Genomic DNA, 18,962 nt, shown 5'->3' with positions numbered 1-18,962 from the left:
GGTTCGAGGGAATGATAAGCTATTTTAGGTTGATGCACTAAGGGTATGTGTTCATTAAAATATTGTGAACTCAAGTGGGCGGGTCTCAGCCATAAAAACTCCAGGGCTGAAAACAAGTCCCACTCTGCAACCAGCTGAACTTGAATGGAAAATCTCTCAAGTTATCTGATGACAATAAAGCTACAGCATCCCCTTGTGTGCTAACTGCAACAAAATGCCACATTTACAATACATATTTACAAATAATACAAATACGCACTGGAATCAAAATAATGGAGCTGTCGGAATTTGTTTTGCGGACGCAGATGGATAACGGAGTTGTTTTTAGTTATTATGCAAAAATAAGGTCAGATGAAATTGTTGATCACTTAATACATTTTACTATCATTCAAAAGCCCAACAGACATTTAACACATTTGACAGAAAAACAGCCACATAAGGCCTTTGCCAATTTTTGGGGGGAAAGAAATACCAATCCAGTGTAAATGCAGCATATTAAATATTGAAAGATAAATGAATTGCTCCATGTGTGGCCAGATAGATGGGAATGACATTTGGTTGGAGGATCATCAGGCCCATTTATGCACTACGTCCGCAGCATTTCAAGCCTCCTAACTGCGCAAATGCAGGCCTTTAACGACTGTGTATCTCATTGTGGCCGCTGTTACAAACGACACAGTAACACTTTAAAGTGCAGCTGTCATTTTTATGCCCTCCTCATACGCCGAGTATGAATATGGATTTTATGTGCGGCGCCGTCGGCCCTCATCATTGGTCATCGCGAGGGTGGCTAATGAGGACGTTAGCAAGTCCTTTAGCCGCTGGCTGTCCGTTTATCAGCCAGGAGGGTGGCGAGTAAAGATGTCTGTTCACGCTTGACTCGCAAGGGATGATTATTGCGCTGCCCGCCTGGCGTTGGTGTCTGCCGTGCTGATGAGAGGTGCAATCACCACGTGGAGAGGTGCTTAGCGGCGCTAACGGCCAGGATGTGAAGCAAGACTTTGGGGCGAAGGCCTCTATCCATCAAAACTAAGTGTACCCATGACCCCTTTTTGTTGGGCGGCGGTCCGCACACACAGACGCCATCAGCACTCAACTCACACTCCATCATCAAGTCCACTCTGTCTCCATTTTGTTCTTTCCAAACACACTCTTCACTTTCTGCCTTTTCCATTTCCTCCCTTATCCTCGAGTGAAATCCGACAATAATTGAAGCACAGTGTCCAGTCAATCTGTCAGTTTTTTTCTGCCGCGGCGGCCCCTGTTTGAATTTGGTCTTGCTTTTGACCTTTGACAAACGCTGTGGCAGAAATAAGAGCTCAACTGTCGGCGACGAGCTTGCAGCGAGTGAGGAAAAGGACGACAGTCTTGTATTTGCATGAGCAGACGGAAGGTTAATAACACAAGCCCCGTCCTGACAAAAGAGGTGGGGGGTGGGGAGGCGTAAAAGTAGGTTGTCAGGATGGAAAGTGCTGATCCACCACGTTTGGCTCTTGAGAATCCATCAAAGACACGCGGGAGGAGTGTGGGAAGTAATTAGAGCTGTGGCTATATGATGGGTCTCATGTTTGACTCCGCCCCGTTTCTCCTCTGCAGCTCCTCTTCTACCAAATTGATGGAAGAAATGGGCCAGTGGTACGAGCCATGAGTACGAATCGAGCGCTATCATAAGATGACTGAAACCGAGGTTGTATTGGGTTTGGATATTATTATTATTATTTTTTTATTAGAGTTGGTTTTTATTTGTTGTTTTGTTTTAGTTTTTTAATTCACTTAGATTTAATTAGTATATAGAGTAAGTAGTTTTAATGTTTTTTTAAAGCTTCATTTTATTTAGTTTTTATTAGTTTTAGTATTAGCTTTAGTTATTTTATTTTATTTTTTAATACATGAAGCATTTGTGGAGTGCAAGAATTTTTTTTTTTTAAAGCATTAAGTTTAGTATATATATCTATATATATATATAATATATATATATATATATATATATATATATATATATATATATATTAATTAATTAGTAATATATCTATTAGTATAATGGTATACTATTACTAAGTATATTGTGTAATAAAATAAGGTAGACTACAATTCTGAAACTCGGAACTGTTCAACCTTCTTTCTCCTGTACGGCCAAACAGTAATACCAAAATAAATACATTCAAAATAAATCCCGACATTTTTTATATCCATCCATCCATCCATTTTCTGTACCGCTTGTCCTCACAAGGGTTGCGGGGGTTGCTGGAGCCTATCCCAGCTGGCTTCGGGCAGTAGGCGGGGTACACCCTGAACTGGTTGCCAGCCAATCGCAGGGCACACAGAGACGAACAACCATACTTACAATCACACCTATGGACAATTTGGAGTGTCCAATTCACCTGCCATGCATGTTTTTAGAATGTGGGAGGAAACCGGAGTACCCGGAGAAAACCCACGCAAGCACGGGGAGAACATGCAAACTCCACCCAGGAAGGCCGAAGCCCGGACTTGATCTCACAACCTTTGCACTGGGAGGCGGTCGTGCTAACCAGTCAGCCACCGTGCCGCCATTTTTTATATAATTACAGTTTTTTGTTTTTTTGTTTTTTATAGTTTGGTATATAAATGTAAAATGCAGTTTATGTTATCATGGTTTTTTTCAATTTTAGTTTTAGTATCTTTAGTACTTTTCTTTAATTATATTTACCTAAATATCGCTGGTTTGGTGTCGAAACCTCAAGTCACAATTTGTTAAAAATGTACATATATATTTTTTTAAATCTATACTTTTGGTCAATCCACATATGTGGTGTGGGTGTCATTTTTACATATTGTTGACCAATCTAAAGTGTTGAAAAGGGCCTTCACTCTCTGATGATGGAAAGTTTAGGGTTGAACAAACATGCCGTTTTTGGGGTCTCCTTGAAAAGTGACAATTTACGAGGTACAAGATTGGCCCGATGCCGGCGATATGCACATAGATCAAAACTCCTAATTTATTTAAACGTCTGAAAAATGTGACTTCAAGTTTGTTTAATGACTACTAGTTGACTACTCAAAAATTGCTAGCTAAGTTTAAAAAAAATATATTATAGTGATGAGAGTTTACAGCGTGACAAATGTTATTAATGAGGGTGTGCCTTTTCAGTTTTTACATAAGCGAAAGCTTGTTTTGTGTGTATTACCGAATGAACAATACTGAGCTCTCTCAAAAAGAAAAAAAATTAAGAAAAAAATGAAGAAGAAAAAAAGATTTGTTTTATTTGTTTATTAATGTGTTTAATCATTTTGCATTTTTGGATTTCCAGTACCCAGGAAAATTTTGTTGAATGAATCCCTAAAAAAAATGGCTGCAATGATGTGTTATGTTCCAAAGGGGATTTGCATAAAGTACCTCGTCAAAGGTTTCTCCAAGAAAAATAATTTTTAATGTAAGGTTACAGATTAAATTGTTTTAAATAGACAATCAAAAAGAATAACAATTTCTGGACGAGCGTATATCAAATAAATAGTAACAATTGTATACAAACGCACCTAGAAAGAGGGCGACGACAAACAACATGGGAGCAACTGTTTTACATGACGCCGAAGAAAGTGATAAAAGTGTTTGTGTCGGCTGCAAAACGCATGACAGTCAGGGAGGCACTTTTTGTGTGGGAGGGGAAAGCATCAAACCTCGCTGTTGCTTTTCCGTGAGGATACCAAATGACTTTCTGACAAGAACGCGCTTGTGAGCTGAAAGTCGCTTTCAAAAGACAAGAAAACAAACCAAAAGTGTGTTATCAAGCTGACACCTTGTCTTGCATAAACTAAGCAAACCGCGAGGGCCTTTTTTGGTTGTTTTTCTTAATTCAGGGCAGGAAAGTGTGATTCACAAGTTACCACAAAGCATTGATTATCAGCAGGCGAGGGATGGATGCCATAATGAAGCTCCCTATTTTGGGACTGTTGCAAGTTTTTTTTTTTCTCACTTGTTATTCCGAGACGCTCTCTGGCTTCATATCCTTGGATCATACCAACCCAGTTACGCAAGTCGCGGGAACAGAAATGAGCGCATCGTTCTGTCAAATCAGGAACAAGGTTTATTATTACCTCCACCAAGCAACAACACATTAAAGAGAGAAGTATTGTTTGGATTGTTGCGAGTAGACAACTACAAGGGCTGATCGATTTTTAAAAATAATCTGATTGATATTGTTTTCCTCTCAACACGGCAACAGCTATTTATTATGTGATGATTTTTTTCAAGATCCTTTTCTGATTTTTTTTAAAAACACAAGCAATAAATGTATCTGGATTACAATACACTACCCCTCTCTTGGAAATTTGTTGTTGTCATCAGTGTTGGGAATAACGGCGTTGGGTTTTTTCATAAACGGACTAATCTAACTAATTATTCTCCCCATATTTGAAACGCCGTTATCGTTATTGTATGAGAAATGCGTTACAATTTATTTATTAGATTCAAGGCTCGAAGTAAGCTTACAAGACATTGTGCGGTGACTAGCTCTGAAAATGTCATTTGCGCACAGTTAGAGGCACTGTTGTTGTCGGGCCTTGTCACAATAAAAGTGTCTTGACAGTTGAAATGTATAGTGACTTTTATTTTGGAGGAGCCGCAGGAAACGTGTCACGACGTGACGGACGTGTCGTCCGTGTCGTCCTTCTTCCTTCTGGACCTTAAGGCTTAGCATATTTTAGCATTTTAGCAAAGAGTCCATGTCCTCGCCTGGAACTGGTGTGACAACTTTGACAAGAGTGACAATCGAAAATAACAGTCGAGATTTGCCGAAAAACGGCCGCCATGAGGAGCGATTTGTTGACAATCATGATCCCCCAAGAGCCATATTGCGACTCCACAAGCATCATAACAGCGATAAAGATACCGGTAAGTCATAGCGACACGCTCGCCTAGTGTAATTATTAGCGCCAACAATTGTATTTCACTTATTTCACGAGTGCTAAACATGTGAAAAGTGTTGAAAGAAATATGCTCACACTCATGGAGGCGATGGATATGCCTATTGCCTATTCACATACAAATGTCAATTTGTATGTGAATGATGCATGTTAAGCTTAGAGTTGGGCAGTTTTCTGACGTAAATCAATCATTAAACACGTCTTTATATGTGTAGAATTATAAACTAAAGATATATCCACATACTCTCATATTTGAAAGTGTACAAAAGTATATGTTTTTCAGAGAGATCAAGTGGAAGCTGATGATTCTGAGGAGTAAATATAGTTGGCCAGGATAGCATTAAGCACTGACTATTTTAATAGCATTGGCAATTTATTTGATCTATAATTGATTATTTTAGGCCGCAACAATCATAAAAAAATGCCCGGGAAATCCTGGAAGGACTGGCTCGGACTGTCTACAAAATACCTATAGGTGACATATGTACCACAAATCATCATCTATCCAGTATTTATTTTATTTGTATTATTCTGATTGCTGTAGTAACTGGCAGAGGTAGAACATACATCAACACTCCAAATTTAATTAATTATTATTATTATTATTAACAATAATAATATTGTATGATGTGTCATATTATGGAGTGAGGCCTTTTTGTGACATAAATACACACAAAAAGAAATGAAAACACCCTATATAGCCGTATAGATGTCATTTTAATTCCTTGTATAAAAATATAATAATAATAATTAAAAATCCAAATTGTTTGATATCAAACTTTTTTTTAAGTAGTGAAAATAGTTACTTTGCCTGGTAACGAGTTACTTTTATTATGAAGTAATTCAATTACTAACTCAGTTCCTTTTTCTAAGTAACTATAACTAATTACTTTTTTAAAGTAACGTTCCCAACACTGGTTGTCATTACGTAATTATGTGCAGGTTTCTTTCCCCCCAGGTCCATACTGATTGGGCCTTGTCCTTTTTCCTCCCTCCTTCCTCATGTTTCCTTATTTTTATCATGGGAGAAACTTGGGACGCTAATTAGCGAACCACCAGGCTTAATGTTCCGTGTCAAGCTGTTGGTCATTGTTATTTTTCGTATTTGTTAGACGGGTTGCAGCTGTTATTTGTACATACTTGAGAGGGGATGCGGTGTGGGGGGTTCACAATTAGATTATTTTTCAAAATTGTTCAACCAAGCCTTGGTGGAAGTTTTCGCTCAATTGAACGCCATTCATGACAGCTTTCACCTGCACAATTCAGTGGGAGCCAAATGCTTACATCCCAAGCCAAGGTGATATAAGATTCAAAGAGAGTATATTGAAAGGCGCACACCTATAAATAGAGGAGATCCATGGCAACCTGAGATTTGTTGTTTTGCTGTCAGATGCTGCCGAGAGCCAGCAAGGACTTAAATAACACCGGGAGATTGCTTTGTGCGAGGGGCCAAATCAAAGCAAATGACGCCTTTTCTATCACTTTGGGCCCGCCAGGCAAGCATGCGAAATAGGCTGGCGTCTCGGGGCCGCTGAGCCAATACGGCCTCATCTCAGGAGCTTCCAAACGGGGATGAGGAGCCGATTGGGAATGAGAGGCTTTAGTTTCACGTCGGATCACAGGTGGCGTCTTGACCACCTAGCTGTTTTCACTTGATTCTTTCCCGCTGCTCCACCCCTCGCCTGTCTCTTCCCATCTCTTAGCGGCGGACTGCTATCACGACAAAAGTCGGGAAACAAAAAACAACAAGAAAAAATGGGGGAAACAAAACCCTTTCCTTTTCTTCCTCTACAGGTGGGACTGATCCAAAGTGCTCCCGAATTACAGTGAAATGAAAAGAATATGGAATTCACACCAGGGCCACCCTGCGGGTTTGACCCAATTTCTATCAAATTCACCTTGTTGATTTATCTTATTCTCCAGGCAAACAAGGGGAAAAGAAACGGCTGCTTTTCTGCATTGAAAGTGACCTTCAGTTGACCTTTTCACTTTTCACTCCCCCCTCTAGAATGCAGAACAGCACTCGCGTCTCTCCTGCGCTACCCATTTTTTGCCGTGACATGAGAGAGAAAAGAGGTGATACTTACATCAGACTTTAATTGATTTCACTCTTGTGAGATAAAAATCGCTTGCCGTGCTTTTGGCAGAAATGTTTGTAAGCGCTTTCATGTGCTGTTCATTACTGCGCAGCTACATTGGGTCATACATCAACTAAGTACACACACGCACGCACACACATATTCAATAATGTTTGTGCTCAAGGACGAGGAGCAAGCAAAAGGACAGTTGTCACAATAATGTAGTAGTATTTTGCAACAGCAAAAAAGACAAATATTATTTTTTTTTATGTTTGCCTTTTGGTCCAATTTTGTTTGTATTTTTTCATTCAGAAAAACTGAATTTTACTGCCTGCTACAGTTTTTTTTTCTAGATTGATGGAAGTCTTGGTTGACCCTAATGAATTTGAAATTATGACAAAAGGAGGTTTTCTGTATATTACGCCTGCAAGTTACAGCAGAAGAATTTTTTTTGTACAACTCGCTACTATTTCACAAAAGCTCGCATCTCACTCAGTGCCGATGGCTCGCCAGGGGAGCAAATGTTGGATTGGTCAACTATTTGGAACCTTTTGCCAACTCCTCGAGTAGCAGGTGAATCTTTGGACCCGACCCAAGAGAACATATTGCAAACCTTGATGGCGAGTTTTTAAAATTAAGATCCTGTCGGTTGATACGACTAAGCTCTAAGAAAGTGAAAAACAAATGGCGCTGCAAGGACGATGCCCTCGAACGTGGGCAAGGAGAGCCACAGTCACTGATGCACTTTTTGATCCAATGGGACTAACATTTAAAGCAACAAATAAACTTGATCCACCTCCAGTCCTCACATCACTCACTATGCCCCGCCCTTGAAGGCACACATTCTACTACAGTTCTAATTAACACTTCACAAAAGTGGTTTATATGACTTTACAAATGTGCAAATTTTGAGCCACAAAATGTAAGAAACCCAATCAATGAAAATCTTGGGCTGGCAAGTAAACAATTAAATGTGCATTTAAAATGTTTATCAAAAATCTTCACACGACGCATTGTCAATTTATCCCAAGTGGCGTGTTGTGATGAGGCGTCAACTACACGTGAAGACCCCGTGGTGTTGTTTGTGAGAAATGCTGAGTGAAAAAAAAAAATCCTGTTGTCACAGCTTTGAGGTGTCCAATGCAATCTAATGCTTTTTTTTTTGTGTCAGTTTCCAAATCACAAAGTGAACAATAAAAGCGTGGCTGGCAGTGATGACTTTCACAGGTTGATTGTGACGTCGGGTACATTTGCTACCACGCAGCAGCTGTGTGCTTTGGATTGGAATAAAAAAATTAAACGTTTCATAAACAGAAATGGCAGACTGTTTTTGTGATATTGAAAGTTCCATTTGAGGCGGTCTGATCTTTGTGCAGCTGCTGTGGTCTTCCGCAAAGCACGTGAGCGTTTTTTATTCAGCAATTTTCCTCAGAAAACTTTGTTGAACGTAATGATTTGCAAGCTTTCCCTCAAACAACGATTCATCACTCGAGATTGCAAGCAGAACAGTTAATGATTAGGCCAGTCATGCTCGTTAATATCATCCACTTATTGCTCAATAAATAAAATGGATATGGCAGCTTTAAATAGTTTGTAAATAAACTGAATTTAACATTCACACCTCCATCAAACCACCGTTTGCATTTATACCAGTAATCCAGTTTTGATTTAGTTGGCGGCAGAGTTAAAACAAACATGGTGAAGCCGCATTTAGTGGTTATGCTGCAGGCAAATTGTATAAGCTGTCAGAAGAAGTGAAGTCAGTCCCAAGTGCAAATGCTTTTAAATCCAGATTGAAAACAATTCGTTTTCACATACTTATTATTAAGGTCTGTTTTATTAAGCATTTTTAAATCTTCTTCACTGTACAGTTTTTTCAAGTAATTGTAGTATGCTCCTTTTTTTTTCTGTGCTATTTTTTGTGAACGTTATTAAATCAATCAATCTTTATTTGTAAAAAAAAATGCAACTCAAAGTGCTTTACATAGTTTAAAAACAAATCCCCAGCCCAATACCGACCCCCCCCCCCCCAAAGTAAAAGTAAAGTAAAGTAAAATTACCAGGCTATAATAATTTTTAAGAAGATAAGACTGCTCCGCTTTTCATGATGTGAAGCACATTAAGTTACCTTGTGTATGAAATGCGCTAAAATACAGCTGCCGTGCCTTGACCTTATCTTGGTGCTCACTTTTGTTTGGTGGGCTGGTCTGTTTGATCTCAGGTATGGATTCCAGCACACAGAGGCCGATAGAAAAGGCAATAAAAAATAAAACATGGAGAAATGCTCATTTCAGATAACCCTATTCCTTGCCCTGCATCAGCAGACTTAATGAGCCTCAATCTGAGTATGTGAACGCGATAGAGAAGACAAATTGCTACCCTTTAAAGGGCGCTTCATCCTTTAATACAAACACTTCAAACGCAAATATATGAACATGTGGAATCAAATGGAAATCTCCGACTATAATCAGGACCGTCTCATTAGCTTGGAGTCGCTGGTCCTTCATGTGGCAGCACGAGCAAGCGAGGACCAATTTATGGAGCGAGGAAGATCCTGAAGAGACACCGACAGGTCACCGACGCTTTGATCAGCATCGCTGCAAACGGCGCTTTCCCCAGACTTCATTCAGTCTGTGCGAGTCTTCATGAGCTTTGACCTCCAAAGGAATCAACATTTACTTCCATCATTTTTGGCTACTGAGTGCGTTGTAGTGCTACTTTTACCCAAATAAGGATTTCCTGGCTGAAGCAGTTTACTTCCCATGCAAAAAGGACAAGAGACTTCCTTATTTTCGAGAACTTTTAACTTGTAGAGAAGAGAAGCCCTTAGGCAGGCCTCCACACAAACACACACACACGTACACACACAGTATGCTGATGAAATTGTGGCCGACATTAATGGGAAAACACACCGAAGTAAATAAAGTACATTAAAAAGCTGACATGTTTAATTTAGCTGCTCTTTTTGCCCGAGCGGCTGCGGCTGCGTTTTGAGTTTCGCAGGACAGCGGCTGGTGGGGACTGCAGGTAATTATTCCCAATATACGCTGGGAGGTCAGCCTTGATATTTGTTCGCTGGCGGAAGACACAAGAGGACGCAAGACGCATCTAATTTTAGTCCAGCGCCAAGTTGAAGCTTGCAGGTGTGGAACGTGGCCCTGAATCTGACAAGGTCTGAGTTATGTTTTGGGTCAAGTTCAGGGCGTCTTGTCAGCGCGAGGCTACAGGCGAGAGACTTTGGAAACTTCACTTTTGCAAACTCTTCTTTGGTAAAGGAAGAACTAGATGGGAATATCTCTAGTTTATATTGGATCTCATCAAATTGTGTATCTAATGAAGTGTGTGGCGAGGATAGGTACATACCTCAAGGTAATGCCCTCTTATTCCAAACAACACATATGGTCTGTCCTGGTGTGTGTGTGTGTGGGTGTGTGTGTGCGTGGGTGTGGGTGTGTGTATGTGTATATGCGCACACACACAAACAAGATAGAAAGCCATTGTTTCCCCTGTGGGGCGAAATAGGAATCTATCTTGCATTTGCTTTTCTCGCGGCGAGGGAGAGATAAGACGGGATGGCGCGGTAATGTCAGCCCTCCACCGGATGAATAAGCAGGGACGGCGGACTCTCGGCTTGTTTTAAAGAATGTTCCCGCCGCAGATCTGTACCAGACAAGTCCGCTATCTAAAGGCCAAGGAGAACGGGGCCTCCTTCATACGAGGATGTTAAATGGCGGCGCGGCGACGGCGAGCCGTTGGGTATCTTCACGGCGCTGCCTCAGGAATTGATGGCAGCCCGACTGCGGGAAGCGATCTGTTTATGTAGATGCTGACAACAAATGTCAGCGTTAGCCCAAGCTGCCATTGATCAGTCCTTGACGTAGACGGTGATGCGACCGCACGGCGCAGCGGCTGTGTGGCGGTTCTGACAATCGACTGCAGGCATGTAAGACAACGTATGGGCGGAAGTGTCACTGAATCGATTGATTGATGATTGAGATTTCGGTTGAGCGTGTGGAATTGATTGATTGTGGCTTGAAGCAGGTCCTAGAGAACAAGATGGCGGACTTATTTTTTTTAAAAAATGGACGTTAGTGAAAGACTACTTAAATGTGTGAATACTATTGGGAAATGCTTGATTGAATAAGATATGCTATGTGTCAAGGTTTGTTTATTAATGTTTTTTGATAATAAAGTGAAAAAAAAGACAAGATAGCGTCTCTTTTACAATTCCCAGCATTAACTCATTTGCTCCCAAAAAACGTATAAAAACATTCTATTTTAAATATTGCCATGGTCCCAAAAACATATTTATACGGTGCTGTTGTTTTTTTCCTGCTAGAGCATACAGAAGGCTTTGACGCAGCCTCTGATCTGAAGAGGTTGCTTAAAGCAATGGCAGTTATTACAAAAAACAGCCAACAGGTGGCAGCAGAGTATAAGAGATCAACCAGGGCCATGTTGAAAAAAGCTTTTTTTTTCTCCAGTGTTTTAAACAGGTTTGTGAATAATGATGAAACTTAGCTATATTCTAATGCTAATTACTGCAAAACGGAAACAGATACAAATATACTTTTTTTTTCCTGATGAAAGAAGAGACTCTAATCTTTCTTTTGGTAGGTTCCATGTTTTTATAGCAATAGAACACAATATATTAATAAAGATCCAGTAAGACATCCGGGAGCAAAGGGGGTTGCTTCAGTGAAAATGGCTGCAAGTGAATGAGTTAATTGGCTCGAGAAGATGCTGCTGTTAACCAGATCGTCGTGGAACTTGCTTTGTGATTAAAAAAAATAAAAAATAAGACATGAAAGGGATTATCTGTTGCAGAAATTGAATCTTTGAGCAGAATTTGCTGGGGGTAATTCAAAGAAAGGTTCATACTTTGCTGCAAGGGGAAAAATCTGATGACATGGAGAAGTTGAATTATGGGTGACCGGCAAAGCAAGCCTTGCCATTTGTAAGGAATAGGTACCGAAACCTGTTGCGAAGAGCAAGAAAATGCTTATAAGTAAACTAAATATTCCACCAACTCTGATCCCAAAACACTTGAATATTACTTGAAACTCAAGCTTGAGCTCACAATAGGTTCCCGAAAAAGAGCAAAAACCGAATACTGAACCAGAAATGATCGGGAGCCCACAAAGTACTGCCGACTTAGTTTCCTCGCCAATTTTAAAGCATGAGATGGTTTTAGGCGGCTTATCAATTATTCTGTAAATTCTGCAAGGAAAACTACAGCTTTGTGGAAGCAGGTGCAACCCTCCTCCGCCTCGGGCATCCAAATGTGTGTGTGGCAGAGATGGGAAATTCAGGTCCAGAAAGTAAAAAAACATGCCGCAGTTTGGCTTTAGCCACAGATGCTTCTATTCAACTGGCAGGTAAACAAGCTCGAGTGAGTAGAAGCACCTGTGGGCTGTGGCAACAGCGTTTTTACTTTCTGGACTGTGAGTAGACACAAAAGCCGCCTCACCTGCACATGCCACGAAAAAGCGAACACACACTTGTCAAAGTAAGCAGATGCAGTCAACACCTGCCGCCTTCGCAGCTTCTTTACACAAATCCTCTCCTACACTTGCCCAGGAAAAACACAGGCGGGCCAAGCGCAATCATTCAGCGACACAGATCCGCGCATGATCTCGCCACAATGCAGCAAGCCGGCCGGGCATGCGGGAGCGGCTCCCGAGAAGAGGTAATTCTGTTTCTATTTGTTCGACAGAGAAAGGGAGGGCAACAGATAGGAGCTGCTAGCGGGGGCAAGTGGGAGGAGAGGGGAGGGGGGGCGTAAATCTAACATAGGGGCCTGTGGCAGAGCCCCCAGGATCAAATCCAATTCTGGCAAGATACACATTAAGCCCCGTCAATCACAACAGTGTCCTTGGGATGCGGCAGAATGGTGATGAGAGCCGAGGATGGCGGGGAGTCTCTTTTCCACCAGAGTCGGGATGTGGGAGGCTTTAGTCACTGAGCGTCGGGGGGAGGGAGGGGGGTGCAGTATTCAAATTTGACTCAACAGTGTCTGCAGTTTTTATTGTTTCTTGTCTCACCAAGAAAGAGTGCAAACTGGCAACATTGTTTGGGGTCAATAACCCCAAAAGGGGGGAATATATGGTCAACGAGCCAAATGAAGCAACAGCAGAGCAAAGGTCACGTTGACCTGTTGTGTAATCGTACAAAAAAAAAGTTGACACTGTGAGTTGTGTTTAGGGGATTTATGGGTGCTTATCAATGTCTGTGTTAACCACACACACACAAAAATGTAACCTGTGTGTGTCAATTGTTCAGCCTTGGCCATTTGTTTATCCCAAAAAATGAGGATGAACTCATTTGAGCCCAATTATTTCTCTGCCTAAACGGGCTGTCAGCAAGTCTACATCACAGCAACTGTGGCACCTTCACAGGTGAAATGTGAAGACAACAAACTTTAAATTGAAAGCATCCAGCTCTCTGTTAAAGGGAACCTTGGCTGTAATGACAATTGCTCTATTTTGTTTATTTGGTTGTTACTAACATAACGATGAGATTTGTTTTTCAACAATCATTTCCATTTTAATACATTTTGTAGATACTTTATTCGGACATACGCCGACATTGTTATTAACGTCGCAATTGGTATTGAACAAAATGAATTCTTTGAATGTCGATCCACAATTTAGGACACAGTGTTCAACGTGAAGTTTTATTTACCGACAGCTAATTACCTCGCTGAATTATTTTTCACGTCACATGTACAATGGTCCGACCCTTTCCTAAAAGTCTCCACCAGTTGCAAAACTGTAAGCACATCACAGTAACACGCATTTAGTCTGCTTGATAGCCGAAATGAGGCGCTAATCCGCGTAGATGGAGTTGGCTTCAGATTAGCAGCGAATAAATGACACCTCGGGGGGCAATGGGCTATATTTCACCCCTCCCTCTGTGATTTCAACTGAGCTGAGCTGCTTTCATCTGCCCCATTAGCAGGGCTGCTTCTGATCACAGTCCACGCTGATCAATGAATAATGTAGCCGTCGGCTTGATTGGCGCCCAGAATTGCCTGACGCAATGCGTTCCCATGCACTTTTTGCTTTTTCATTTGCTGCAAAGACAATATAATCAGGTCATCTGGCATCAGGAGGGAGTCTCTCCCTAACAATCGCAATCTCCGCACAAAGCGTGCCACTGCCAGCTTGTGGGGGTAATTTACATGAATTGCATTGAAATTCTTTTGAAGTTGTTTGTTTTGCTCACCTTGGAAACGCACTATTTCTACTTCTCCTCTGTGGTAAGACGTATGCGCACCCCATAAATATTTATCTACCCTGGGCCTGTGCTATTCTGGCCCAGTGTTTTGAACATAGCCACTGGAGATTGGACCTATCAGGGACTTGCACAGAGAGAGAGAGAGAGAGAGAGAGAGAGAGAGAGAGAGAGAGAGAGAGAGAGAGAGAGAGAGAGAGAGAGAGAGAGAGAGAGAGAGAGAGAGAGAGAGAGAGAGAGAGAGAGAGAGAGAGAGAGAAAGAGAGAGAGAGAGAGACAGAGAGACAGAGAGAGAGAGAGAGGAAAAGAAAAAAAACGGGGAAAGGAGCTGGGAGCGAGTGGCGGTGGATAATATTTTTGTGCATGTTCCAAAATGGAAAGTGGATGGTTTTGCGTGATGTTTAATGCAGAAGGAGCAGGCCAAGTTTCAGAGTGCGTTTCCTTCACGAGTCACCCCACACGCCGCCAACTTTCAGGCACAAATGAGCCTCAGCAGTTCATTTTTTTTGCAAGGTTAGAGGCTTTTTCTTCCACTTTAAATTAAAAAGTGAAGACATTTTGCATGAACAAACAGTCGGCGCCAGCCAAAATGGATCCAACGCTGCCGAGAAATGGCTGAAAGTGTATAAGGGTATATTTTTCATGAATAAATCATCTTTTAACTTTGTGCAGTTTATTTTACCGTGGGAGAAAGATGACTGCCATTACATGTTAGTTTCATTTCATCATTACAAGAGTTTCCCTCTTTAAGGATGTGTGCAAGTGAAAAAAAAAAAAAGGTTAATCTGACTACTATGCCAGCCATCAGGTCTCCAGCAGAGGTATTGAAATGGCAAGGTCAATTCCTTTGTTTTTGTCGTATACTGAAGACATTTGTGTCTCAGATCAAAAGATGAATATGAGACAAAAGTTGAGAATTCCAACTTTGACTTGATAGTATCTACATCTAAATGTGTTAAACATCTCAGGACAGACCAGTGGTTTTTGTTTTCTTAACAGCATTATTCACAGGTGAAACCCAAACGCCAAAACGATCTCATGTTAAAGCATCTCAGTCTTTCATCAGTCATCTTTTAATCTTAAACCCATACGTCCTGAGTTTGCAACAAAAACTAAGGAATTGACCTTGCCGTTCCAATACTTTTGGAGGGGACTGTACGTAAATCCACATAATGATACAGTAGTAACTGTCTAAAAAAATCATTATTATCATGAAAAATTGAATACTTAACTCTCTTATAGTGCCCATCCAAACCACACACCACCTTGTAAGCATATAAAATATTGAATACTATATAACCATTGCAAAAACCTCCATAATATCAAATCAAACTTTATTTGTATAGCACCTTTCATACATTAAAATGCAACTCAAAATGCTAAATATTCCTGAATCAATCTGTCAAGAAACATAATTCAGCAGTCTTGATTAACTAAATCAACGACAGTATAAGTTGTCTTTTGGACATAAGCAAGCGACGCAGAAAAAAAAGACACGATAGCGAACGAGGCCATTAGCACCGCAGCAATGTGAGGCTTATGCACACATGCGTTTTTTATTTTGAAGCTTGTAGGCAGAAGGCTTCTTTGTTGGAGTTTGCTGAAAGGTCTGACACCCACTGTGCCATTTTTGGCTGCCCCATAGTGACATGTCAAGACATACTGGGCATATAGTTTGGAATAATCATCCACTGTATGTGCATGTAGGATCACACACACACACACACACACACATTATAAAAAGGTGGCCAAAAGTAGGTATAGTACTGTGAACTAATTTTAAGTTAAGGGGGAGGGAGGGATGGATGGAAGGAAGGTAAGAAGAACGGCATGAAGGAATGATGGAAGAAAGGACGTTAGGAGAAATGGACGTTAGGAACGATTGACGGTAGGAAGGAAGGAAATGAACAAAAGATTGATTGAAAGGGAGGACATGAAGATAAGAAGGTTGACTTGGATGGAAGGAATGGAACTAGGATGGAAGGAAGAATGGAAGGAAAGTAAGGTGACTGGAAGGATGATACAAAATAGGGTGGAAGTAATGGAGGAACAATGGAATGAAGGAAGGTAGAAAGGTAGAAGGAAGGCTGGTGAGTTGGTATGATGGATAAGCGACAGAAAGGAATGCAGAAGGGGAAAATGGAAGGAGGTATGAAAGGAGGGAAGAAGCAAGTAAGTAGGATGCAAGGAAGGAAGGAAGGAGAGAGGGATGGGATGAAGGGCGGAAGTAAGGAAAGGAGGAGAGGAAGGATGAATGATGATTTGGTCGGATAGACAAAATAAATACTGGATAGGAAGGAAGATAAGAATAATATGAAGGAGGGAGAAAGTAAAGAAGGATGAGTTGTATGAAAGGAAGGAAAGAGGAATGATGGAATGAAAGGAGGACGGACAAAGGAAACAAGGACAGAAGGCCGCATCAACACACACACACAAAGCCTCTTCTTTTTTTTTTACACGCAACTTTTAAGTGTAACGTACTTTTTGGCCTATCTTGCCTATTTGGAGTTGAGGTGAGCTCTGCAGACTTTGAGGATGTTTTCGGGACTTGGACCTGCACCCAAATGAGGCACCTCGACTCCAGTCAAAGTCACCTGATGACACTGATGCGGGGAGATTGATATTCACGCTCAACTCTGCTTCCTCACCACTTGACTGCGGTGTTTACCTCCCTGCACAATTAGTCTCCGGTGAAGACAGACAGAGAAGGATAGACGTTGTTGCTATGAGTGTGTATGTGCGTGTGACTTCATTAGCTGCAATTGTTTATAAAGATGGGAGATGTCTTTCAAACGTCTTCAAGGTGGCTCCCTTATAAGTGAAGGGCCATTACTCGCTCGTTTAATCCCCATGATGCTACTTTCCCCTCTCTAAGTGCCTCCGGATAAAAAACAAAAACAAACGCCGGATTGGCCTGAATGGAAAATGAAATGCGTGTTTCATCAATTTAGTCGTATTTGCATCTTGGAAGTGGACACAGACGCGTTTGAAACCTAAAACAAACGCCAAAGGTGAGAAAAACAAGATTAGAAGAACCAACGTCTTTAATTTATTTTTTTAATGCATTCATGCATGTTTACACTAATATGTACACTGTAAATATGAACATACATGCATTTTTATTATATGAATCAAGTTTATTCTACCTGGGAGATGAGCTGATTTAAAGGCCAATTCAGGAGTTTGCTAAGGAAACGACGGTGGACGTAAACGTGCATCTGCATTGAACAAGGCCACAGCGCCCCTCAGTGGCAAGCCTTAGAACTACAATTTTTCCTACTTGAGGTTTGCGCCGATTTGTTTTGTTATTGTTTAAAAAGTGTTTTTTTTTTAAGGAAATAAAATGTAAACATGCATAATGATTTTTATTTGATAAAGGCGCACAAACTGAATTCAACATAGTTTTCAAAATAAATGAGACAGCTTTAACATAAATGCCTTTTTTTTTTTTAAATAGTGGTGAAAATACGGTGTTCAAGGTCTCAAGTAACATTTTAAGGAACGCAATAAGCAATAATACATTTTATTCCAGGTACCTCTTATGTAATTTATATATATATATATATATATATAATACAGAAAGTATATACAGAAAGTACCATCAAGTGATAGGGCAGACATTCGAATGAGACGTCGCCGCCGCGGAGGGCCGGACACACGCACGCACGCACGCACGCACGCACGCACGCACACGCGGTTAAAAGGGTGCGTTTTGAGTGATGTGAATGTGAGGAGAAAGTCTGGATTTCTAATATTCTTCTTCTTGAGGATAAGAAAGACCCCCACAGAGCCTCAGAAGTCCTCATGATTAATAAAATGCCTTCCATCAAGTTTCATGTACTTCTTTTCAAGCTCAGTGGTGCATGAAACACTTGAGAATATTAGAGGTTGGCCAATTTAAATTCAAATGTAAGGTGACAAAATCAGCAAATAATTCTTCGCCCATATTCCTAAACGCTACACGTTGTCTGTGTGTACTTTCTTTACCTGGATTTTTGACAAGTCTGACTCATCCTTCAATATCTCAGCTGCAAAAAAAGCAGGTAAAAAATCTGTTGCGAGCAGGTCACTTTGACTTGTCCATGCAGGCCTACACATTCCCTTGGTCCAGTTCCTCTTGTACGACCTGGTTCTGACACAACCCTGAAACAGACACAAATGTTTTGTGTTTATCAATATGATGGACTCCTCTCTCAAACCCTACCTATACACTGTGCACCCCAGCTTTCAATTTGTCATCAAACAACCAACAAAAAAACTACTCTTGACCCAGACGAGCCAAACAACTCCAGCAAGATCGACACTTGACTGCACCAGCATGTTACAAGCATCAGTTCTCCCAACACAGTCCATACCTGCACTCATTGTAACTAACAAAACACAATCGCCATCGAAAGCTTTCAAAGCGCCATCATATTCTGCCCCCTGCTGGTCACAATTCAGATGCTCCCCTCAGAGTTTTACATGACATTACCAACGTCAAGTCATCTTTGTTGTGCCACTTGGTTCCTAAATTCAGCATTAGTTGTGTACCAACTTTGTGTTTGTAGATTTTACTACCCTCGTGAGTTTGATCTACTGCTGCCTCTGCAGCATAATAACAGCAAACTACATTAAGAGTCACCAAAATTGACAAACCTAGATGACCACAAAAAAGGTATAAACGTTTAACTGAAACAAAAGATTAACTTTTTTTTTTATAGTTGTTTTTTTTAACTCATGTAAATATTGCACAATAGTAAACTC

Source organism: Leptonotus elevatus, chromosome 17 (assembly GCF_054856555.1).
Source record: "Leptonotus elevatus isolate MCC_2025b chromosome 17, RoL_Lele_1.0, whole genome shotgun sequence".
Classification (NCBI taxonomy): Eukaryota; Metazoa; Chordata; class Actinopteri; order Syngnathiformes; family Syngnathidae; genus Leptonotus; species Leptonotus elevatus.
This window is presented reverse-complemented; position numbering follows the sequence as displayed.